This window comes from Balaenoptera musculus, chromosome 6 (genome assembly GCF_009873245.2).
Source record: "Balaenoptera musculus isolate JJ_BM4_2016_0621 chromosome 6, mBalMus1.pri.v3, whole genome shotgun sequence".
Lineage (NCBI taxonomy): Eukaryota > Metazoa > Chordata > Mammalia > Artiodactyla > Balaenopteridae > Balaenoptera > Balaenoptera musculus.
The window spans coordinates 47,570,961-47,587,959 of record NC_045790.1 but is presented as its reverse complement, the minus strand read 5'-3'; positions in this window follow the sequence as shown (position 1 = coordinate 47,587,959).

Here is a 16,999-nt window from a genome sequence, read left to right as displayed (position 1 = left end):
GGTGTTTTCTGTGAATACGTATATGTTTGTGTTTATTTCCAAAATGATTTCTGCAACGGCTGCAGTGAGGAATACATTTAATGGATTGTAAAGTGCATTTGTTCAAATTCATTTATTTAATGAATTTGGGTATCATTGTTATTAAACATACTTAAAATTAGTGTAGTTTAATTGTTGGTTTCTCCTCAGAGCTGTGAAATTAATACACCTACATATTTCCAGTATAGAAGTAGCTAGAGGCAGTTTATTTTTATTGAAAGTTCTCTAATTATGTCTTGTGGATATAAAATCTCAAATATAGAAAACAACTCACCTAAGCTGTAGTTCATCCAGTCACTGGAAGGAAGATCATAGAACAATATAATATAGTAAATGAGTTTAGCAGGAAAATTCTGTATCTACCTGTTTTTCTTAATTTCCTGTGACCATTTTTCAAAAAAAAATATTTATTTATTTATTTAGGCTGTGCCAGGTCTTAGTTGTGGCATGAGGGATCTTCATTGCGGCATGCAGACTTCTAAGTTGCGGCATGCGTGAGGGATCTAGTTCCCTGACCAGGGATTGAAACTGGGCCCCCCTGCATTGGGAGCATGGGGTCTTAACCCCTGGACCACCAGGGAAGTCCCTCCTGTGACTGTGTTTTTAAAATTAAGGGATTCATAGGCAATCATATTTATAAGAATAATAGGACTATCAGAGGAGAAAGACTGGGTCAGCAGTATTAGTATCACTGCGGTGGTGTGTTTAGACTTCTTTTCTGGCCAGGGTGAGGGGATGAGGGGATGAGGGGTAGACACAGAGGCCTTTGATAATCTGCTGTAAGCAGTGGGTCTTGGAAAATGCCCATACATAGAATTATCTGGGTATTCAGATGTCCCTAGAAGCCACCCAGATGAAGAACTGTGTGACAGGACACAAAGCCAGGACTCACATCCTTTCTGGTGATGAAATTGGCATCTCCACAGCTCCACTTTCCCGACTGCCCTCCGAGACCAACCCCAGGGCCCTTCTCGTGTGAGGACTTTCCATTATGAGGGGCCGGAAGGGGGCTGGAAACTTACACCTTAGGAGTTGAACAAATTTGGAATTCACCTCTTCCTCAAGCCTCTTTCCTGGTTTATAGTTTCAGCCAACTCCTTAAGATGCTATCTGGGCCTGTCATACTATTCTGTCTCCTTTTGCACTGTTGAATTTTTCCATAAATAAAAAAAAAAATGTTTTAAATATGGTATTTGGGTTTTCCTCCTCTGCTCTCTCGGGTGGGGTTCAGCCTCCGCCTCTTGCCCCACCTTATAGGGGCTGGTAGCCCCCTTCCCCAGTTTGAAGAGTTCTCTATATCTCACGTGGGCACTTCTGTCTCTGATCAACTCCAGGCCTGGTGACCCTCTGAGTATTAACTCACGAAAGGGAAAGATCAACCTCACCTGGGTTTTTTTTGGCTTGTTTTATGTTTCTCCTTAAAACAAAACATTTGATTCAGCTGCTTTGACGAGCAGAGAGACCAGACGTTATTGTAACAAATGGCAATAAAGTCAGTAGAGTTTATTTTTGTATTAAGGCCGGTGGTGAGAAAGTGGCTAACTGTGAGGCTAGGGGCATGGGGTGACAGAAAATGCATAATGGCATTATTGGTGACACTGGCTAGTGATGGATGCCTGTGAACAAAGAAAACCTTAGCCACCAGGTTGGGAGGGACCTGGAGAGACTCCTGGAATAATACTGCCATCTAGTGGCCTTTCAGGTTATTGCTACCAGGGCACAATTCCCAATTGATGATCATCCCAGGACTCACTATTAATTGTCTTAAAACTCCCACAAGTTATGCAGACTCTTTTTATTTTTTAAATTATTGTATTGTATTTATTTTTTGGCTGCGTTGGGTCTTCATTGCTGCACGTGGGCTTTCTCTAGTTGCAGTGAGCGGGGGCTACTCTTTGTTGCAGTGCATAGGTTTCTCATTGTGGTGGCTCCTCTCGTTGCAGAGCAGGGGCTCTAGGCACGCGGGCTTCAGTAGTTGCAGCACGCGGGCTTCAGTAGTTGCAGCACGCGGGCCCTAGAGTACAGGCTCAGCAGATGTGGCGCAGGGGCTTAGTTGCTCCGCGTCATGTGGGATCTACCTGGACCAGGGATCGAACCCGTGTTCCCTGCATTGGCAAGCAGATTCTTAACCACTGCGCCACCAGGGAAGTCCCTATGAAGACTCTTTTTGGGCCCAAGTATGTTTCCCTGGATTCTTTCAAATGTATCTCTGCCTTCATTTTCCTTTCCTCTATTCCCGCAGCTATTCATTCTTTAACCACTAGGTGTTTGATCTTACTCGAAAAAATCTGCCACATACCTTAAACCAAATATTTTCCTGTCCATAAAACCAACTTAGAGTAGATGTGATCTGGAGGAAGTTTTATATTTATTAACTTTTTATTCTTATTTTTATTTTTTATTTTTTTTTGGCCACACCATGTGGCATGCAGGATCTTAGTTCCCTGACCAGGGATTAAACCCATACCCCCTGCAGTGGAAGTGTGGAGTCTTAACCACTGGACCGACACGGAAGTAAGTCCCTGGAGGAAGTTTTTTAATCCCCTGGAGTTAAATTTAGCTTTTGGCATTAATAGTTTCATTTACATGAGTCAAATGTCATTACAATCCCCCAAATTTTAAGACGGAATCCAGTTTGAACCAACACTTTGCAAATACCTGCTGTGCTAATACAGAGGGCTATGTGATGAGCACATAGCCTTGAGCTGGGTGTGTGTGGAAAGGGGCGAGGAGAAGGGGACCACTAACTCTGCTGAAATCCCTGCATAAGAGAGGAATCAACAGTGCTAAGAGGCAGGCAGGAGAGAGCAATGGGGTTCAACCTGGGAGGAGTTGGGGTTTGAGAATTCTAAGCTTTAACTGATGGCCCATGAGCCACGTTCAATAATATATAATCTCAGCCTGATTAAAGTATACTTAGGGAGTAATACTACCTAGGAGTATTATTATCTTCTTAAAGCCAGTCTTATTTGAGAGCCTATCACATAAATTATCTTTCACATAAATTGTCTGACTTACTCCTCACGATTATTTTGTGAGGCTATTATTATTCCTGTTTTGAAGACAATAAATCTGAGGCTTAGCAATGTATTTTGACCACAGCCGTTAAGTGGCAGAGTCAGGTTTTGAACCCAAGACTTTCAACTCTTAAGTTTATTTCTCTTTCCACAAAGGATTTAATCTTATTTTCAAAATGACAAAGAAGGTAAAAGGTTTTTATATAGGTAGGCACAAATTTGGGATTATCGGATTCAAAAGTGTGTTATTAAAACAAATGATTAGACAAAATGTAGAGTAGCAGTTGGCATATAGTAGGTGCTCAATAAATGGCAACTAAGAAGATAACCCACCATCAAGCAGTCCTGGGTGACAGTGCCATCTTGTGGCCATAGTCAGGAATCACACCCCATCCTCACACCTTCCTGGGAGTGAGGGGTGTGCATACATGTGAACTCCTCCATCATCTGGCTCCGTAGTCCAAGCCATCTCTCACTCTTCAGTGGCAGATCTGCAAATCCAGTTCCTTCCCGGCCATCTCTACTTGGACGCCAAATAGACACCTCACATTTGCCTTACCTTACACTACTCTTAAACTTGCACCTTGTGTACCTTTTCAGTAAATCAGGCCCCTCCATTCAGTTGCCAGAAGTAGTCCCCACTTCCCTCAATATGTAATCTAAGAGTAAGTAAATCATCTTCATCCCACTTCCCCACTGTCTCAAATCCATCCATTTATCTCCATCCTAGACAGGGCGCCACCATCTCTTGCCAATCCATCCTCCACGCTTGGAGTCCTCTGTCTCAAGTGCAATCTGACCAGGTCACTTCCCAGCTCAAAACCCACCTATTCTTCCCCATCGCTCTTAGAACAAAGCAAATCTTATCTGAGAGGCTTAGTGTGATTCAGAATCTCCTTCACAGTCTGGTCCTGGCCTTCTTTTCCTGTCTTGTTTTGCGTTTCTCTCCCCTTGTCCCCTTGACTTGAGTCTTTCAGAACTTTGTGTAGTTCTGCATGGTCTTTCATGGCCTGTATTAGTTATCATTGCTGTGTCACAAATCACCCTAAAACTTAGTGGCTTACAACAACAAAGACTTACTATCTTACAGTTTCTGTGGGTCATAAATTTGGGAGCAGCTTAGCTGGGTGATTCTGGCTCAGGGTCCTTCATGAGTTTGTAGTGAAGGTGTCAGCTGGGGCTACAGTCATCTGGGGGCCTGACTGGAGCTGTAGGATTCACTTCTCAGATAGCTCACCCACAGGGCTGTCGGTCGGAGGTCTCAGCTCTTGCCGTGTAGACCTCTCCATAGGGCTCCTTCCTCACAATAGGGCAGCTGGTTTCTCCCAGATGGAGTGACCCAAGAGAACAGATGGGCAGCTGCAGTGTATTTTATGGCCTAGCCCCCGAAGTCACACTCAGTCACCTCTATAATATTCTACTTGTTACGTAAGTCAGTCCTATTCAGTGTGGGAAGGGACAACACAAAGAGGCGAAGAGCATGAATCAGGGGTGGTCAGGGACCATCTTGGAGGCTGGTGAATACAGGACCTTTGCACAGACTATTCTCTCTGCCTAGAATGCGCCACATCACACCCCCCTCACCTTTTGGGAAACTTTACCTATTACCTTTGCCTCCTTCTACCTCCCTCCATTTTTATTGTAGTGTTTTTCATACTGTGTTGTAATAACTTCTAGGGGCAGAGACTGTTTTTAAAGATAACTATTTCCTTCAAAATCTGACACAAAGTAAAAACTTGTGGAATTTAATTCAGGGAACGAGGGTTTAAAGTGGGGTAATGGTTGTGAGTGGAGAGGAGTAATTGCAGACTACCTGACGAAGGTAGAACCAACAACTTTTCTAATCAGTGGAAGTGGCTGCAAGGGAGAGGATGGCCAAAATGGTCCCTATACCCTACAGCTGCTATAACATGTTGCTACAAACTCAGGGGCTTAAAAACAATACACATTTATTATCTTACATTTCTGGAGTTCAGGAGTACAAAATGGGTTTCACTAGGCTAAATCGAGGTGTCATCAGTGCTGCATTCATTCTGGAAGTTCTAGGGAATTTGTTTCCTTCCCATTTGCAGCTTCTAGAGACTGCCTGCACTCTTTGCTTCATGGCCGTCTTCCATCTTCAACACCAGCAATCTTGGGCTAAGTCCTTCTCGTGCTGCCATCTTTCTGGTTCTTTACTGTCTCCATCCCCCACTTATAAAGGACCCTTGTGATTACATTGGGTCCACCCAGATCATCCAGCATTATCTCCCACCTCAGGATTAGCTGATTAGAAATCTTAATTCCATGAGCAACCTTAATTCCCTTTTGCCATGTAACCTAACACATTCACTAGTTCTGGGGATTAGGATGTCAACATCTTTGGGGGGCCATGAGCTTGTCTACCACAATCCCCAAGTATCAGGTTTGTGTAGTGAAGAATGGTGCCATGAACGAAAGCAGAGATGTCAGAAGAGGGAATTAGGAAGGACATCCCTGGCGGTCCAGTGGTTAAGACTCCACCCTTCTACTGCAGCGGGGCGCGGGTTCGTTCCCTGGTCGGAGAAGTAAGATCCTGCAGGCTGCACGGTGTGGCCAAAAAAAATTTTTTTTTAATTTAAGAAGAGGGAATTATGAGATAGTAGCTAACATTTAGTGAATGCTCGCTCTGTGTCAAACACTTTGTATATACTAGTTAATTTAATCCCATGACAACTTTGGATACATTGGCAATGGACATGATAGTGACCCTCCCCACCAGTGGTAGCTCCATGAGGGCAGGGACCCTGTTTTGTTCACAGCCGTCTCCTGAGCATGAGAATAGCACCCATTGCACAATAGGAACTCAGTAAATATTTGTTGAGTGAATGGATGGTTAACCATGTCTTAGCTTACATCACCATACGAAATACCACAGAGGCACTGGCCTAAACAACAGACATTTATTTCTCACACTCTTGGAGACTGGAAAATCCAAGACCAAGGTACCAGCAGATTTGGCTCCTGGTGAGGACCAGCTTCCTGGCTTTCAGGAGGCCACCTCCTAACGTGGTCAGGGAGAGAGCTCCAGCCTCTCTTCTTCATCTTATAAGGACACTGATCCCATCACGGGTGCCCCACCCTTGTGACCTCATCTTAAGCTGATCACTTCCCAAAGGTTCCACCTCCAAATACCAACACATTGCAGGGGATGGGGTGGGGTGGGGTGGGGTTAGGGCTTCAGATTATGGATTTGGGGGGACGCAAATTTTCAGACCATAGCAGACTGTATGCAGGAGGTTTTTCTTATCTTCGTTTTCCTAGTGACGTCCTGAGGCCCAGGGGATGTGCATATCTAGTCCGACAGCACAGAGCTGGTAAGTGGCTCAACTCTCCCTCACCCCCAGACCTGGCTCCTTCCCTTCCTCATTCTGCAGCAGAGAAGGTGGGACTGTGTCCACTGTGCTGAGTGGGGAGAGCTAAGGGTGGGAGGGACAGGACGAATATGTTCTGAGCACCTTCTGTGTGCACCGGGTCCTGATACGAGTCCGGGTGACTGATCCCAAGGCACTGGAAACTGGTATGTGACCCGGAAAGACTGGGGCTCAGAGGCCGAGTCACTTGCCTGAGGACGTGAAGTTGGTAAACGATGGAGGCATCACAGCTTCTGCTCCCAGGGTCACTGTGTGTGTTCTCGGGTTTGCTCAGCCCTTTCAGATTGGGCTGGAGTTTCCTGTGGCCGTGGTAGCAGATTACCATAAACTAGGTGGCTTAAAACAGAAATGCATTGTAGGGCTTCCCTGGTGGCGCAGCGGTTAAGAATCCTCCTGCCAGTGCAGGGGACACGGGTTCGAGCCCTGGTCTGGGAAGATCCCACATGCCGCGGAGCAGCTAAGCCCGTGTGCCACAACTACTGAGCCTGTGCCCTAGAGCCCGGAAGCCACAACTCCTGAGCCTGCATGCCACAACTACTGAAGCCTGCATGCCACAACTACTGAAGCCCACGCACCTGAAGCCCGTGCTCCACAACAAGAGAAGCCACTGCAATGAGAAGCCCACACACAGCAACGAAGAGTAGCCCCCCGCTCGCTGCAACTAGAGAAAGCCCATGTGCAACAACGAAGACCCAATGCAACCAAACATAAAATAAATAAATAAATAAATAAATAATAAATAAAAAGAAGAAATGTATTGTCTCACAGTTCAGGAGACCAGAGTCTGAAATCAAGATGTCAGCAGGATTGGCTCCTTCTGGAGCCTCCGAGGGAGAATCTGTTCCCTGCTTCTCTCCTAGTTTCTAGTGGCTGCCAGCAATCCTGGTTCCCCGGCCTGTAGACCCATCAGTCTATCTCTCCCTCTGCTGTCATGTGGCTTCTCCCTCTCTCTTTGTGTCAGAATCTCCCTTTCCTTTCCCTTATAAAGACACCAGTCACTGGATTTAGGGCCCACTGTCGTCCAGTCCAGTCTTGTCTTAACTAATTACAGCTGCAAAGACCCTATTTCCAAATAAGGTCACGTGCTGGGGTCCCTGGTGTATGTCAATTCTGGAGGGACAGTAGTCAGCCTACTACACTGTCCCACAGGCTGCTTCCTGCGTCTGCCCGGAATGTGGGCTCCCCTCCCCACGTGTTCAGCCAAAGGCACCAGAAGAGTTGCTCAGAGCAGCTGGAGTCCTCAGTGTGCACACATGTGCACAGACACACACCTACCACGGCCTTCCTCTTTCTCTTCCATGGTCCCTGCTGGGGTTCCCGTAATACCTTTCTCACTCCCCATCTGAGCTGGGGAGTATGTGCCCCACCCTACCAGCAGCTGTGGAAAAATACTTTGAGAAAGAGTGAGTGCTGGTAGGAGAGGAAAGAAGGGGTCTTAGGGAGCTTGGCTGTGGTTTCGCTCGGTAGAACCCCCCCTTCTGTCCCAGACATTTAGGGTGCCTGGCAGGTGGAAGCAAGCCACCTCTCACCTCCACCCACCGCGTGGCCTCCTCATCTTTGTACTGCCCGAAGCAAGCCCAGGGCTGACCAGGCAACCAGTGTTTGGGAGGTTGAATTCAAACATCTATTAATCAATGGATAAGTCAATTCATACAGCTAGAGAAATTCAGGGTGTGGTGGGAACACCTTGCCGGGGCCGGGAAGTCCTCTTTGATTGGAAAGCAACGTCCAAATTAAGACATGAAGGGTTGAGGGGGTCGGGTCAGTGCTCAGCCAGAGGATGGCATTTTTGTTAACAGCACCTGGATGGGTCTGTTGGGAGTATGAAGGGGAGAGAGAGAGAGAGGGAGAGAGAGAGGGAGAGGGGGAGTGTGTGTGTGTGTGTGTGGGGGGGGGGGGGGGGGGGGGGAGAGAGAGAGAGAGAGAGAGACTCATAATGATTGTGCTGCTTGGCCACGTTGGAGAGATGCCCTCGCCAGCTGGGACCAAGGGCAGGGACGCACCTGGGGAGATGGGGAGATGGGGGTGGGAGCCGGATGAGCAATCGGCCTTGGCCTGTGCGTGCAGGAGAAGTGCAAGCGCTGCCCGTGGTGCCCACCAGGGGGCAGTGCAGCCGCGCGCACAGCGAAGGGCCCAGGAGGCTGTGAAGCCAGCCTCCCGTGCAGGCAGGATAGGGTTCTCCGGGGCGTTCTGCTCTCGGCTGTTGGGATATTTCAGTCAAGCTACCAGGGCTGACGCTGGGCTGCAGAGACGCTGGGCCCCAGGGTGAAGTAAGATCTGCGCTCTGTGGGGGGCCCTCAAACCCAGGTTCCAGAGAACGGGTTTAGCACAAAGCTGGTGATACTTCCTGCAAGTAAGGAGTCCACCTTGAGCCCTTGTTCCTTTTTAAAATTGTCAACTAATAAAGACCTACTGTATAGCACAGGGAACTCTACTCAATACTCTATAACGGGAAAAGAATCTAAAAAAGAGTGGATATATACATATGTATAACTGATTCACTTTGCTGTTCACCTGAAACTAATACAACACTGTAAATCAACTATGCTCCAATAAAATTGTTATTTTTTTTGGAGACACATACCATGAACTACATGAGTGATTGCATAACCAATTATCCCAACATTAAGTTATAACAAAAACAAACATTTACTATCTCTCAGTTTCTGTGGGTCAGACACTGAGCAGGGGCTTGGCTTAGCAGTTCTGATTTAGGGGCTGTCATGAATTTCAGTGAGATGATAGCTCAGGATTTTGAGTATGAGATTTTGTTAGGAATCTCTAAGCCTCAGTTTTCTCATCTGTAAAATGGAGATAATAATAGAAGTTACTCATAAGGCTGTTATGAGGATTAACGAAATAATCCTCACATGGCAGAGACTGCCAATTGCCTACCTCAGGGACAGTTCCCTCTTCTTTCTTTGTGGTAGAAGCTCCAGTGTTTAGCTGTGAAGATGGATGGCTGTATGGAATAAAAGTCTACATTTTCCTTTTTTTCCCCAGTCAGTTCTGTTTGAAGAGACAGAAGTAGAACTGGTATGTGGCAGCTTTCAGGAAACTTCCCGTGATGTCACCCTGACTGGGCTAAGGGATGCCCTGATAGCTGGTAAAATATTATTTCTGGGTGTGTCTGTGAGGGTGTTTCTGGAAGAAATTAGCATCTGAAGTGGTAGACAGAGTAAAGAAGTTTGCCCTCACTAATGTGGGCAGGCTTCAACCAATCCCTGGAGGACCTGAATAGAGCAAATAGGCAGAGGAAGGACAAATTTGTCCCCTCTGCTTGAGCTGGGACATCCATCTTCTCTTGTGCTCAGACATTGGTGCTCCTGGTTCTCTGGCTTTTGAACTGGAACCAGCTTATACCATTGCCTCTCCTGGCTCTTTGGTCTTCAGACTTAGACTGGAACTACATGACCAGCTTTCCTTGGCCTCCAGCTTGCAGATGGCAGATCATGGGACTGCTCAGCCTTTATAATTGTGTGAGCCAATCCCTCATAATAAATCTCTCTTTCTCTCTCTATCCTATTGTTCTAATTTTCTGGAGAACCTGATTAGTACACTTCTTTTAAAAGTAAGTGATATCCCCATTTGTTTCTTTCATTGTTGCCCTTCCTCTATTTGGCTTCCTGGAATGTGGATGTGGTGGCTGGAGCTCTGGTTGCCATCTTGGAACATGAGGCTAAGCATTAAACCCTTGGGATGACAGAGTGGTGAACTGGAAGGAGTCTGGGTTCCTAAAAGTTTTGTGGAGCTGCCATGCCAACGCTGGACTGCCTACATCATACAGAAATGCACTTTTACCCTGTGTTTAAGCAACTGTTACTTGGATTTTTTGGGTTTTCTAGCTCATGCAGCTAAGCTGAACACCTGACTACACCCTTAGTAAATGCCTGGTAGTCAGGAGGTGCTCAGCACACTGGTAAGTGTTTTGAATATTCAAATCTGGGGTTGGAACAGCCAACCAAACCTCATAGCCTGGATGTGGGGAGTTAAGGGAACAGCCAGGATGGTGGGGAAATAGCACTGGGGCTGGGAGACCTGGGTCATAATTTCAGCTCTTCTCTCAGCCTTCATTTTATTTTCTGCGAGACTGGACTAGCTCCAATGTTCTCAAGCTTTTTTTTTCAGCAGCAAAAATTGTCTTTCACATGGACACGAATATACAAAACAGATGTAAGTGGTACTTTGATCCATGCAATCCTTTTGGGTCCATCCCCAAACTGCCTTGGGGTGGCTCCTGAGGCTTCCAAGGAGTGTAATTTGAACCACAGAGAACTGAGTGCCTCCCCAGGTTGTGTCCTAGAGCAACAGTGTGTGACTCTAAGATGCTGAGCTGGGACACTTGTTCATGCTCTCTAGAATGAGCAGTAATCTGGGGTAAGGGGGGTGTCAAACCTTCGTTGTCTTGGGTTTCCCGGGGCCTCCGACTCTAAGTTTGCTGAGGATGGAGCCTGTAGCTTTATCTTACAGTGAGGGAAACGCATGAATTCATCATTAGCTGACCTCAAGAGTCTTTCCCTTTGCAGTTCTAGGCCGTGTATCACATTGCAGTCACCAGAAGTCAGTATAAAACCGCACAACTCAGATTGGGACTTGAACCCACTGTCTTTTAATTGAAATCACACACCTGGTCTCAGAACTTAGTGAAGCTCAGGTTCTTTATGTCTTGTCGCAGAAAGAATTCAGTGAGAGACAAAGTGATAGGTAAGAAGTGGATTTACTTAGAGAGATACACATTCCATAGGCAGAATGCAATCCGTTTCAGAAGGTGAGTGTGGCCCCAGGGCATGGGGTTGTCTCAGAAAGTGACAGCGACGAGGGAGAAACGCACCCCACAGACAAAGTGTGGGCCATCTCAGAGGGCGAGAGGCCCTGAAATATGGGGTGGTTAGTTTTTACAGGGGTAGGTAATTTCGTAGGCTAATGAGTGGGTGGATTATTACAACTATTTTGGAGAAGGGGTGGGGATTTCCACAATTTGGGCCACCGCCCACTTTTTGGCCTTTTATCGGCTGCCTCAGAACTGTCTTGGCGCCTGTGGGTGTGTCACTTACATGCTGATGTGTTACAAGGAGCGTATAATGAGGCTCAAGGTCCACTAGAAGGCAAATCTGCTGCCATCTTGGGCCTAATTTGTTCTGACCAGGTTTCGTCGTAGCCTCAATGGCTATGTCATTCCTTTAAAGGTTGTGCCCTGTCCCCTTCTCTCCTGTTTCAGGTAGACATCATCAAAAGCAACAGGAACATGTGAAGTTTTATTTTGCTGGTGCTGCAGGATTGGAAATGTCAGTTCCCTCTAGCCACCTAAGCCATGGATGAGGGAATTAGGCCATGGATCAATGAAATGAGGACAAAGACATAAATCTTTTATTCAAAGTTGTGTGTTACAGACTGTGCTGTAAAGTAAAAACGTTGCTGTGAAATACAAACATCTTGAGCTGTCATGGTCCCTGTTCATTGTTGGGGTCAATAACAGTGTACTTGATTGGGTTGTGTGAGGACAGACATTTTTGTAACCCACAAACATTCAGTGAATAGGTCATCGACTGTTTCTTCTTTAATGATCAACTGCGGGGCTTTTGTGTTTTTCTTATTGAGTTGAGAAAGCTTTTAGTAAGGAAGTGAGCCCTCTGAATTTGGTGTTTACTGCTATTATTATTTAACATGCAAATGTTTGAAAGTTTTAAGTGGTCATATTTGTTCATCTTTTCCATAAAAATTGCAAACATCCCTGTGTGTGCCAGGCATCCAGGCACAGCTGTCTTTTTAAGTCCGTTTCAGGCATTAGTTTATTGAATTCTCACAGCAACGTGAGGTGGGTACTGCTATTGTGCCCATTTGACAATCAAGGCAGTGGTTCTCAGCCTAATTCCCACCTAGCCCGCCCACGGGATGCCTTGTGCCTACAGCTTCCAGAGACCCACAGAGGCTAGTTTTGTCAGCAGATAAGGTAGGGGTTCCCCAGAGAAAGAAAACCAGGCGTGACTTTTTTGACATAAGAAGCCACTTTGGGCCTAAGCTATTTTGTGATTTAAGCCTGGCCACAGTGCTTGCCCTGAACAGGTCTCAGCAATAATGGTCTTAAGGGAACAAAAGAACAAACTGTTATCAGGCAAGAAAAGTAACATTAGCAAAGATAACACATCAGTTGTAAAGACTCCCAGTTCTGTATCAATGGTAGCCTGAAGCACTGTCTTGAGCTGTTTTGCAGAATCTAAACCCCCCTCAGGCGCTCAACCCCCAGACGAACTGGAGCCTAAAGGATGCTGCTGACCTTTTGGAACCCTCGTGATTTCAATCAATTAAAGCTTGGCCTCCATCGCCCAAGCGCCTTCATGAATATGCATGTACCCTTAGCCTAAAACTTCCCCAATTTTGCTGTTTGGGGAGATACTGCTTTGAGAAAGATCCCAGGTATTCTCCTTACTTGCTGCAAGTAATAAATCCTTCCTTCTCTGACTCTTCGGCTTGGTTGTGTCTTTTGGCTCGACACCTACCAAGAAGCGAACTCAGTGTTTCCGGTAACAGTTTCCTTTAAGGATGGAAGCATGTGAGCATGTGGTGGGGAAAGACCTTGGGGCGAAGTGAGGGGCGCAGAATCTCAGTGTCGGGCTATGGAAAGTGTGAAAAAGCCTTGCAGGAAATTCCCAGAAGCCCAACAGGATGTGCTATCCTGAGAACCAGATAGGTTCTGAAACCTACCTATGGTCTCCACTGGAAGAACAGTGGAGAAGAAATGTTCATTAGAGCGCTTTTTGATTCCACACTTCCAGTGCCTGAGCCTAGAGTCCAGGATAGCACCTCCCAATTCCTTTCAAAACCATCCCCAGTAGAAATGCTCTTGCTTTCAGTTTTCCCCAGGATTATGGGCCAAGCAGCTGTAAGCAGCCCCTTGGCCCAAGAGCCTCTTTATACTTTAACCTTTACACTAGCTCAATTCCTTAGGCTTCTGCAATATTTACCAAGGCCTTTGTTCTGCTTGGCTCAGCATGTTGGTTCTTAGATTAAGGGAAGGGAGGGAATGCAGAAAGAAAGGAGGAGCAGTCAATAATAGTGCAGAAATAAAGCAGGGTCCTGTTTCCTCCTCAAGGGATATACATAACAAAATCTTTGAGTTCTGCAGGAACTAAGGCTCCCACCCAGCTGGAGGATGGTAACTTCAGGCTGAGCACAAGCGCCCTGGAACCACGGAAGATAACGAAGACTCTGACCCCCTCCCCAAATGATTAACTGCGATGAACTTCCACTTTCTCCCTTTAAAAAATGTTCATGGTTGAGCAGAATCTTTGGAGTTGGTTCTTGGAAAGGAGTCCGCCTTCTCCCCGGGTTGCTGGCCTCCTGGATAGAGCAACCTTTCCTTTCCAACCGACACTTGTCTTCTGAGTATTGTTTTCCAACGGTGAGCAGCTGAGCCTGAATCTGGTAACACAACCACTGGATTTGGCAAGCTGGCTGTGGAATAGAGGCTGGAGCTCCAACTTGAACTTGTAGAGTTCTGGCCCAGCCACTTAGCTTTGTTAGTTTGGAACTAACTAACAAAGAGCTTTGTAAACGACAAAGAGCTGTGTATAAGAGCACAGGCTGAATATTCATGGTGCGCTTCAATGTGCAACTGAGCAGCGCCCTACAGGGCTTTCCCATGTACAAAAGCCTTTCTGTGTCCCCTGTTTCTGGGTTGTAGGGAAAAGGATTCTGCCTCCCAGACCTTCCCGGAGTTCCAAAGGGCAGATTCATACAGCTACTAGTTAGGGAACTGAGGGATGCAGAAACAAAGGAAAAGCAGTTAAGAAACAATAGTGTAGAGGTAAAAGGAAGTCCTAGCTCCTCCTCGAGATATACATAACAGTCTGATACATTTCCCCACCCAGGTGGAGGATGGTGACTGAGACCTAGATCGGTTGCAACCAAAAGGTTGATGACTGAGATTCCTGGACCACCACCCGTTCACCTCACCATCAACCAATCAGAAGAAAGTCACACACCCTGCAGCCATCACCCCACAGCCATCACCTCAAATGTTGCCTTTAAGAACTCTTCCCAGAAAATCATCAGGGAGTTTGGGTCTTTGGAGCATGAGCTGCCTGTCCTCCTTGCTGGGCCCCTGCAATAAACATTTCTCTGCTCCAAACTCTGACATTTCCATTTGTTTGTCCTCTCTGTGTTGGGCACACAACTTGAGTTCAACAACAAGTGGATGACATCTCAAGCTGGTGACAAGTGGCCTTGCTGGTGTAGATGCTGAGGGGCATTTTGGGCCACGCTTTCATTTGCAGCACCATTTAGTGACTGTGCAGATCCCTCCGAGTCAACTGAACATGTCTGAGCACGTTTATGAACTCCCTCACTGGGCCCCTTTCTAGGCCCCCTTCTCTCCTTCTTCTAAAACACATACCACCCGCACTGAATACCCTCGCTCTGTGCTCTGACACTTCTGTTCCCTTTGCCCAGCATCTCTTTCTCCCTTCTCCACATTTTCACCCTTACTTCTACTTGTCCTCCAGGACTCTGCTCACCTCTAGGAAGATTTCCCTGACAACTACCCCTCCCGCCCCCAAGGTTGGCTTTTGTGCCCTTCCTCTGTGTTTCTGTAGCACTTCTATTTTCCTAGCATGGGGTATATCGCACTGTATCCAACTGTCTTTACCACTGGGGGAGAGTCTATGTCTTGTTCATTTCTTCTACCTGCAGAGCCGCTGGTCCTTCCTAACATTCTAGAGTCACTGAATATTCAAACTGGAAGGGACCTTAAATATTCAATAGTATCACACCTTCATTTTACAGAAGAAGAAATGAGTCCAGAAAGATTTAGTGATGAGCCCAAAGGCCACCCATTTACTTGGTAACAGAATTGAGCCTGGAACTCATGTCTTCTGAACACATATCCTTTTTTCCTGCCAAGTGGAGTCAAGGAGGCCAGGGTTTGAACGCTGGCATATCCCTGAACCAGTGGGGTGACTTTGAGCAACTTGCTTTACTTCTGAATGTGTTTGCACATATGGAAGGTGAGACTAACGATCCTGATACCCAACATGGCTGCTGTGAGGATTCATTAGTCTGTGGCAAGCAGAGAGCTCAGCACTTGGTATGGAACAGGGGTGGGGTTATGGAATTCAAAACGAGACAGCTGTAGTTATTATCTCACATGGCTGACCTGCACCCGTCATACAGATGTGGCACCGTTATTTATATTGTGGGTCACCCTCTTCCATGTAAGCCCCATCATGGAAGGTTTATGTCCAGCTCCTGGCTGTATTCCCATAGCTTAGAATAGTTCCTGGCACATATTAGGTGCTCGGTAAATGTTGGTTGAATGAATGAGTGAGAGAGTCACCCGGAGACCACATGGGGTGGTTAGATATTGGTGGCCAGTCTAATGGCCACTGGTTCAGGACTTTTTTTTTGGCCGTGCCCCACAGCGTGTGGGATCTTAGTTCCCCAACCAGGGATCGAACCCATACCCCCTGCAGTGGAAGTGCAAAGTCCTAACCACTGGACCACTAGGGAATTCCCCAGGACTTCTTTTCTGCCTTAGAAACTGACTAGTCTGTGTTCCAAAAGAGCCTTACCTCACCCCAAATCAGAGGGCCCCAAACATTTCCACCAAGCACCCTTTGCCAGGAAAAGTTATTTTTCTTGAAGAGAAAGCAAGAAGGGAGAGAATGCCTTGTCTTACCCTCCAGTGACAGACAGAGCCTAAAACACACATGCCTACATGGCTCATGTTCTTGGGAGAGACACACAGTAATGTGGCATCTGGAAAAAACCCAGGTCAAGACAAATTTGTGACAGTTCCTTCTCTGTCAATGAAGTATATAACAAATAGTCCCATCCAGTTTCCTGCTTTTTCTTCTTTCCAAAGAAAACTGAAAAGAAATTTAAAGACACCTGGGCAAAAAAATTCCTAGCTCATAAAGCAGCATTTCTCCATTATAAGTCTCTATAATGATGGAAATGTCCTATAGCCTGCACTGTCTGGTACGTTAGCCACCAGGCCCACGTGGCTATTGAGCATTTGAAATACAGCTGGTGCAAATGAAGAACTGAGTTTTTTATTTTGATTAATTTGATTTAAAGAGCCACACACGACCGGTGGCTACCATGCACGGTGGACAGTGGACAATGCAGATAGACAGAGGAGGGACAGGAAGGGAGGCTCAAACAGGGGTCAGACCCTGGAAGTCTTGACCAGAAAAGTCTTTCTGTGCTTTTTAACATGGGTGCATTGTGATCAGCTTAGAGCAGCAAATGAAGTCACGTTCCTTTTAATATTCAAACCACATGACTTTGAGCCCTTATCCCACCTCTCTTTCGTCTCTTGCACAGGGGGTCCTCCCTCCTGGGAAATCTCATAGTCTCCTTGAGGGCTTCTTTTGCCCAAGGGTCAGTCGTGATTACTCTTACCTCCAGGAGGGAAAACCAGGAATCCTGGTTCTTTGGCTGCTGCTGCCACCTTGGCCACTAGGTGTCACTAGTGGCCACACAGCCCACCTTCAAGCAGAAGGTAGGCACCAGGTTGGGGGTCTGGGGACAAATAGGGGGCTGGAGGTGGAG